The 7,561-nt window shown below is 43.2% G+C and overlaps 1 pseudogene; it reads right to left on the reverse strand.

Annotated features, from left to right (window-relative positions):
- Positions 1–3,629: 3,629 nt before the first annotated feature.
- On the reverse strand, positions 3,630–4,676 carry LOC148049417 (endogenous retrovirus group K member 8 Gag polyprotein-like; annotated as a pseudogene).
- Between the last annotated feature and the right edge of the window lie 2,885 nt (positions 4,677–7,561).

Raw genomic sequence — 7,561 nt, forward strand, 5'->3', positions numbered from 1 at the left:
TCCATCAACAAAAGGCGAGCTGGTTGGTCAATAGAGGGATGTGATGTTAAATCATCAACAGTCTCAAGGTTTGTAGTATTTAGGGGTAGAGCTTGCAGTGGAAGGCCAAGGTGGGAGTGTACGGGGATGGCCATACAGACCCAGCAGTCGGTTTTGTTAGCGGATTTGCTAATTCTTGAAGCGTCTTTGAAAAACAAATTCTCAGTGTTCTGAGGTAACAGGGTGCTTTCACAGTTATATGAAGAATGACGAAAGAAGCGAGGAGAACCTGTTTATTTGCTGTTGGTATCATCCTTGCCTGCAATGTCCTGTGTTTTTGTTGTTTTTGGAAAATACGGATGTACCTGTCTGCCAGGCACCCAAAGAACTCTATCTTTCAGTTGGATGGCAGCATAGCCTCTTCCCCAGGTGATGAGGTCAGCAGGTCCATGCCAAGTCAAATCAGGCAGACAGCGGTAATACACTGGTGGTCGTAGGGTTGCAGCAGATGAAGGAGCTGAAAAATGATGAGTCGCTGCTGAAGATGGTGGTTGACCAGTAAGGTTGAGGAAGTTCAAAGTGTAAAGGCAAAGATTAAGCGTATTTTGCACTGCCGGGATGCCGGGGGGTATTTTCCCTTTTATGCCAATGTGTCAGTCCAGGGCATTTTTTAAGGTTTGATTGGCGTGCTCGACCAATGCTTGACCCTGACTGTTATATGGAATGCCAAATTTATGCACAATGTCCCATTGGTTACAAAAGGCAGCAAAAACTGCACTAGTGTAGGCGGGGCCATTGTCTGTTTTTAGTTCTTTTGGGCGTCCCAGCAATACAAAGGTTCGAATGCAGTGATTGATGACATGTTTCGTGGCTTCACCCCTTTGGGGGATAGCGATTATGAAGCCTGAATAGGTATCTATTGACACGTGGAGATACTTCCACGGTGCAAATGGGTGATATTGAGTTACATCAATTTGCCATATTTGACAACACTCTGTTCCCCTGGGATTGATTCCCATTGGAAGAAAGTGAGCTTGTTGACTGCAAGTGGGGCATTGCTGGATTATAGTGGATGCCTCAGCAGCCATAATTCCAAATTACTTAATGAGCACTTTTTTGTTTTGATGAAAGTAAGAATGACTCTCCCAGGGGGTGGGAGAGGAGACAGGACAGATGGAAGATGAAGAGGAAGCAGCTGAAGCCGCAGCATCAGCAACGTCATTGCCTTCCTGGAGAAAGCCAGGAAAAGGCTGGTGACTTCGAATGTGAGAAACGTGAAAGGGGTGAGAGCGCTCGGAGATGAGCCCTTGCAGAGTCAAGAAAAGTGAAAGTAGAGTAGGTTCAATAGAAGGAGAAAGATAGGCTTCATAAATAGATTTTATTATTTGAGCAACATACAAACTGTCAAGGATCAGGTTAAAGGGTTCATCAGAAAAGATCTGAAAAGCCAATATAGAGGTGGAAAGCTCCACTCGTTGGCCCGATTTTTGAGGCGGAGTAATTTTGGTGCACCATTGGCCATCTTGTTGCCAAGCGCATGCCCCATAAATTTAGTTGCCAGCAGTGAAAGCCGTGGCTGCATGGGGGAGCGGAAGTGCAGAGAAAGGAGAATGCCAGTCAAGAGGGACTGTTTTCAAAAGTAGCAACCTTGGATCTGAAGGCAGATGGCAGGAGACTTCTCCTGGCCAATCGGCAAGTGCAAGTTGTAATTGGTCATACGAAGCTTGCAAAGATTCCCAGATGGATAAAGAACAGGGAACATATAATACAGAGGGTTCAACCCCGGCCAGAAGCTTGGTTCTGGACCTAGCTTTTGTGATAAGAGCTGCCATTAGTACAGGTTTCTGAGTAATGGTAGAACGAGGTGTATGTGATAGATGGATCCACTCAATTATCAGGACTTCTGGTGTCTTTTGAATAATGGCTCCAGTAGGGAGACTGAGGGTATTAAGAAGAACCACCACAAGCGGCGTATTCTTTTGAACCCTGTCTACCCAAACTGTCCTTAAGGCCTCATTGACAATTTGCAGAGCCTCTTTGTGCTCAGTGTTCAATGTAATGTGATCAGCAGGATGTTTTCCCAAAGTTAAGGCTGAAAAGAGGGGAGCCAACTGTGAAGTCATAAGAGCCATATACGGGCGAGCCCAATTTATGGAACCCAAGTATTGCTGAAGATGAACTAAAGTAGGAGCTAAAGGCAACGCTATAATGGGCAATGCTGGTGTAGCATGAGAAGAAAGCAACTTATGGCCTAAATATGAAAAAGGTTGTGATGTTTGGACCTTCTCAGGTGCTATAAATAAACCTCCTTGTTGTAGGAGGTGTGTCAGCTGTGGTAATGTACTCAAGGCAGTCCCCGGTGGGCCGGGGGCAGCCACTAAGATGTCATCCATATAATGATACACCAAAAAGTGAGGGTGAGCCGCTCGATACGGCTGGAGAATTTTATTCACAAAAAATTGACACATGGTAGGACTATTGAGCATCCCTTGAGGCAAAACTTTCCACTGATAGCGAGACACAGGTTTTGCGTTGTTTAATTCTGGGACAGTAAATGCAAACAGTTGCCTGTCTTTTGGGTGAAGTGGTATGGAAAAGAAGCAATCCTTCAAATCAATTATCATAAAAACCAGATCTCTTGGGATTAAATTTGGGTTAGGGAGGCCACATTGCAGCACCCCCATTGGCTGAATGACCTTGTTCATCGCTCGTAGGTCATGCAGGAATCGCCATTTCCCTGACTTTTTCTTTATAACAAAAAGTGGTGTATTATATGGGCTGAAGGATGGCTCAACGTGTCCTTTATCAATTGTTCCTCCACCAGCACAGTCAAAGCCTGAAGCTTTTCCTGTGTTAGTGGCCATTGGTCCACCCAGACGGGTGCATCAGATTTGAGGGTAAGACGAATCGGGGCAGGGGGACAAACGAGCAAGGACATTATTGCAGAGTTAATTTGGCATTAAATTGATGCATCAAATCGCATCCCCACAAATTAATGTGAAGAGGCAAAATGACAGGCTTAATATAAGCAACAGAGGAAGAATTGGGTGATGTTACCGGTAGCCATTCTTTGCTAATTTGGGCTGCTTGGACACCGCCGACTGTTCTCACCATGGGGGAGGACCCGGTGGGCCACTCAGGAGGCCATTCTTCCATCCAGATGACCATCACGTCCACCCCGGTATCTAGAATGCCAGAAAAGCGATGGTTTCAGATGCAAAACTCAGCCGAGAGGCAGGCGTGTTGCATTGTTCTTTCTATTGCTAAAATTTGGGAAGATTGCCCACAAATAGTGGTGGTAATTGGGTTGGGTGGCACCGGTATCATAGTAGCAACAACTTGACCTTCGGAAACTTACAGAGGAAGATTAGCAGTAAAGGTTAAAGCAACAGAGGTTAGATCACCGGTATCCTTGAGAAAAGGAGCAGCAAGAACACCTTGAGCTATAAAATCCTGGTGCGGAAAGACAAGTACCAGCATAGAGGGAGGAATCGGAATGGGAGTAGCTGGCGCAATAGGTAGGAAGTAGGAGGTGCCTGGTAATGGGGCATCAATCGACTCGCTGACTACGAGATCGATCGAGGCCGGAAAGGAGACAGGGGATGAAAGAGTCTCAGCCTTTTGAGTGGGGCTGGCTGAGCGCCCCTCCATTAGTTTCCCGACTGCGGGGTCGGGTTGGTTTGACACTGGTTTGCCCTGTGGAACCCCTTTTTACATCTGGGACACACTGTTTTTGGTTTAACGTTCCCTGTTTTGGCTGCACCCCTGCTGGGGGTGCGGCATTGAGCTTTAAAGTGACCTGGTTTCCCACAATTAAAACAATTGCCAGATCACTGATTTGGGGCTCCTGCCTTTTGCAGGGCCATTTCCAATGATTCCATATTATAAACATTAGTCCCTACTATTCTACAAGCTTGAATATAATCCGCCAATTCTGCATCAGGTTTACTAAGAAGAGATTGAATTATGCATTTGCAATCCTCATTCGCATTTTCATAGGCGAGTTTTTTCAGCAGTTCTCTTTGTGCTATGGTGTTCTGAATTTCCCTGGCAACAGCCTTTTGCAATTCATCTATGAATTTCCCGTAAGGTTGATTTGGACCCTGGTGAATTTTTGCGAATGACCCAGTAGTCTGGCCATGTACATCATCAATTTTTGTGAGCGCATTTTGTGTGGCCAGGCTAGAGTGGGCGAAGATCACTTGTGGCATGTTTTTCTGTACGTCACAAGCTTCAAATCGTCCCACGCCCGCAATTTGCTCTATGAAAACTCCACCTCCCGTTTTTCGGGCAATTTTTTCTGCTTCCCTTTTGAATTCCGATTCCCACACCACATACTGAGAGCTTGTTGGTATCATGTGAGACAATTCTTTCCAATCATTAGGTAGCATAAAGAAGGAGGAAGCAATGTTTCTAATTAATCCAAGGACATAGGGGTTTTGCAACCCATATGTAGAGACCGATGTTTTTAGATCCCTGATCAATTTCATGGGGAGCGCTTCCAAATGTGGGACTCCATTCATATCATATTCTACTGGATAACAAAATTCATATTCCTCCGGTTCCAGCTCTCCTTTAGCCTTTGCCTGCGCTAGAGCTTGCGCTATGGCCCCTGCGGGCGTATTGGGCGACGCCGATTTTTCCTCGGCTGGGGCCGTAGCTTCCAGAGATGCTGCTGTTAATGTCTCTGGAGGCATCATCTTTTTTCCTTTTAAGAGGGACAATTTATCACTGGATTAATATGGCGGTGGAGGGTCCGGTTCCCCAGCCATCCCATTTTCGTGGACTTGGAGACACTCCATAACTATTCACCATGTGGAGAGGACTTTTGGTGGCGCCCTGGGCATCTCATGAAAGTACTTTCCCAATTTTTATCCATGTGGATGTTCGAATCGACCCCTTCTCCGGATAAGTCGGGCAAGTTTGATAAACATATTTGAGAAGGGAGGTCAAGTCAGATTTCGAGGGGATAGAAAGATTCTTGCCATTGTTCTTCAAGATAATAATTGAGGACTTGGTTAACTCTCTAAGTTCGTGGAGGTGCGCGACCTGAGCCTTAGAGAATTCTCCCCCCATACTCACGAATCAAGGGAGGGCGCTTCGTCTAACTCCGACGGTCCCTGAGTTGCGGTAGGCACGTCTGGCCGAATGAGTCTGGGGGTTCCAAGAGACGTATTCAGTTTCACCAAATCATGTCGGGGTCACCAGTTGCGGTGCTTCGCTTCTGGTGGGCCACTCATGACTCTTGGACCGAATGGATAAGGAACACGCCGGACGCGGTTTCCTCGGGATGAGGGCCTCGAATGTACTTCGGGGACCTCTTTTATTAAGAAAGTTAGTTACAGCGTCATCAAAAAGGCGTATCAAAAGGCGTATATAGTCACATGTTACAAATAAACAAATAAAAAATTACAGCATGGCATAGGGTGGGGGGAGGGAGGAGAAAGGGCAGGTATGGGCGTAGCTTGCTCACATAGCTCACATTACATGTGCTTGTGTAGTAAGTCCTGACCGCTGGGCTGCAAAGTTCCCGATGCGTTCCACGGCGTGATGTCTCTTCATCCCTGTGTATGTGTTCCAGGCAGCCGAAGCTGCCCTGCATGCACACCCGGTGATGGATTCCAACAAACTGCTAGTGAAATTATGGGAAACTTAAGAATTGTTCTCATATTCTACTGTCTGTATAAATTATATCATTACTTCTTGGGGAATCTATGAGATTTGTGTTCTTTGTAACAGTTTAGAAGGAATTGTTATGTAGCTTCTGGTGAAATCTGGCACCTGAATAAAATGAGTTAAGTATGGAAAATGTCCATCATACAAAATAGATGAATAATATCATTTCTCAACTAGCATATTTTGGTAGCTAGCATCCACTACTTTATTCATTTTACTACAAAGATTTATTGATTGTGAGGGGGGGGGGAAGTGTTACATCTTTAACCCCTTCCAGACTGCAAGCATTCAGTTTTTCGGGTCTTCAGTCAAAAGTGAGAATATGAAAGGAGACATTGCTCTTCTATATCTTTGTTAGATGATCTTATTTTTGTCCCAAGTAAAGAGAAGTGATATGACTGATTTCAGAAGCATCCTAATAATATTTATTCCACATTCAATCCTATCCTGAGAAGTAGGAAGGGAGATTATGGCTGGAGTTTTATTCAGTGGGAATAAAGGGAAGAATGATGTATTCAGATGTTGAAAAATATTTATTCAGAACTAAATATACTGAGACTAATTATTGGGGAAACATGTTTGGAATAGTTCTTTTCAAGATGGAAGCAACAGTTCTTGTAACTGGAGATACAGCTCTGGGAAGAGACAAGTGATATCTATTGTTCATTGCGACTGAACAAGAGGACTATTTAAGCTTGTTGCTAGAAAAGAAAGTGTTAGAGAGGAGAGATCTTGTGCCCGAAATCAACAATCCAGATTACAGCTTCATTTGGACTGCACTAACGATGTGGAGAACCATTCATTTGTTAGGCATTGGTAGTTATTACCCAAGTAGAGAAGAACACAATGGGTTTCTTGGCACTTTCATCAGTTCCAATCCAATATATATTTCACTTATTCTGAAATTGATCAGAATTTGTGGATACTTACAAACTTGTTCTCTTCATAGAAATTGGGATTAGTTCTTTAAATGTGTAGTAAGAGTGGAACTCATTGGTATGTGAGCATACAGAACCTCATAAAAGATCATTTTTCAGACCACACCTATCAGGTGGAATCCCAGGCCAAGAAATGCTTCTCCTTCTTTTCCCCAACTAAATTTTATTGGATTTGCTGAAAAAGAATTTGCTTTTAATTTTTTTTCCAAAGGAGTTGAGAATTATGTGGAATTCAGGGAATTCTTGTGGGTGATATGTTGGGTTCTGGTATTTGTTTACTAATGAGATGTTGTATAATCACTGTTTCAGTCATCATATCTTCCATAGCATCTCATTGTTTTGTCAAATTCCATAGGACAACATAAGGGACCTTGCACCTTTTCAGACTGTGAAGAATAAACATCCGGGGTAGCTGCAGAGATGTGTAAATATGAAGCAAAAGAACTAAAGGCATTTTCCATTAACCCCCAAAATAAAATAAGATTTAGCCACCATCATAATTTGTGAGTAAAGCAGAAAAGTTCAGATGGCAACAACCTATCAACAATAAATGCAATAGCTAAGATTTCAGGAAGATCCATTTCAAAACCTCTTCACTTATGGTACCTTACCTAGTACCTTTTTAAAAAATGAATATTGTCATATTAATATAACTATTGCTTTTTAAATAACTGGGAAGAACAAGAAAGCATATAATCACTGACCCAAATCTATAAATTGTTCTCATGTCAAAAAACAAACAAACCACAGAACAATGCCTTCGACTCTAAATTTGAACAGTCTGTATAAGAGTTTTATCTGCAAATGTTTACTTCTATCCAAAGTTAGAAAAAAATTAAAATGTCATTTTTTAAAAAAAATAACAGAATTTAGAAGAGTTCTAGCCCATTGTCTGTTTCTCTAAAGCTAACTGGGAATCGTTCTCTCCGTAGATCTTCAATGTCTGCAAATTTCATTTCAACATATTA

The sequence above is a fragment of the Thamnophis sirtalis genome, unplaced genomic scaffold (genome assembly GCF_051295495.1).
Source record: "Thamnophis sirtalis isolate CommonGarterSnake01/CBP01778 unplaced genomic scaffold, rThaSir2_p1.2 scaffold_1, whole genome shotgun sequence".
NCBI classification, from domain to species: domain Eukaryota; kingdom Metazoa; phylum Chordata; class Lepidosauria; order Squamata; family Natricidae; genus Thamnophis; species Thamnophis sirtalis.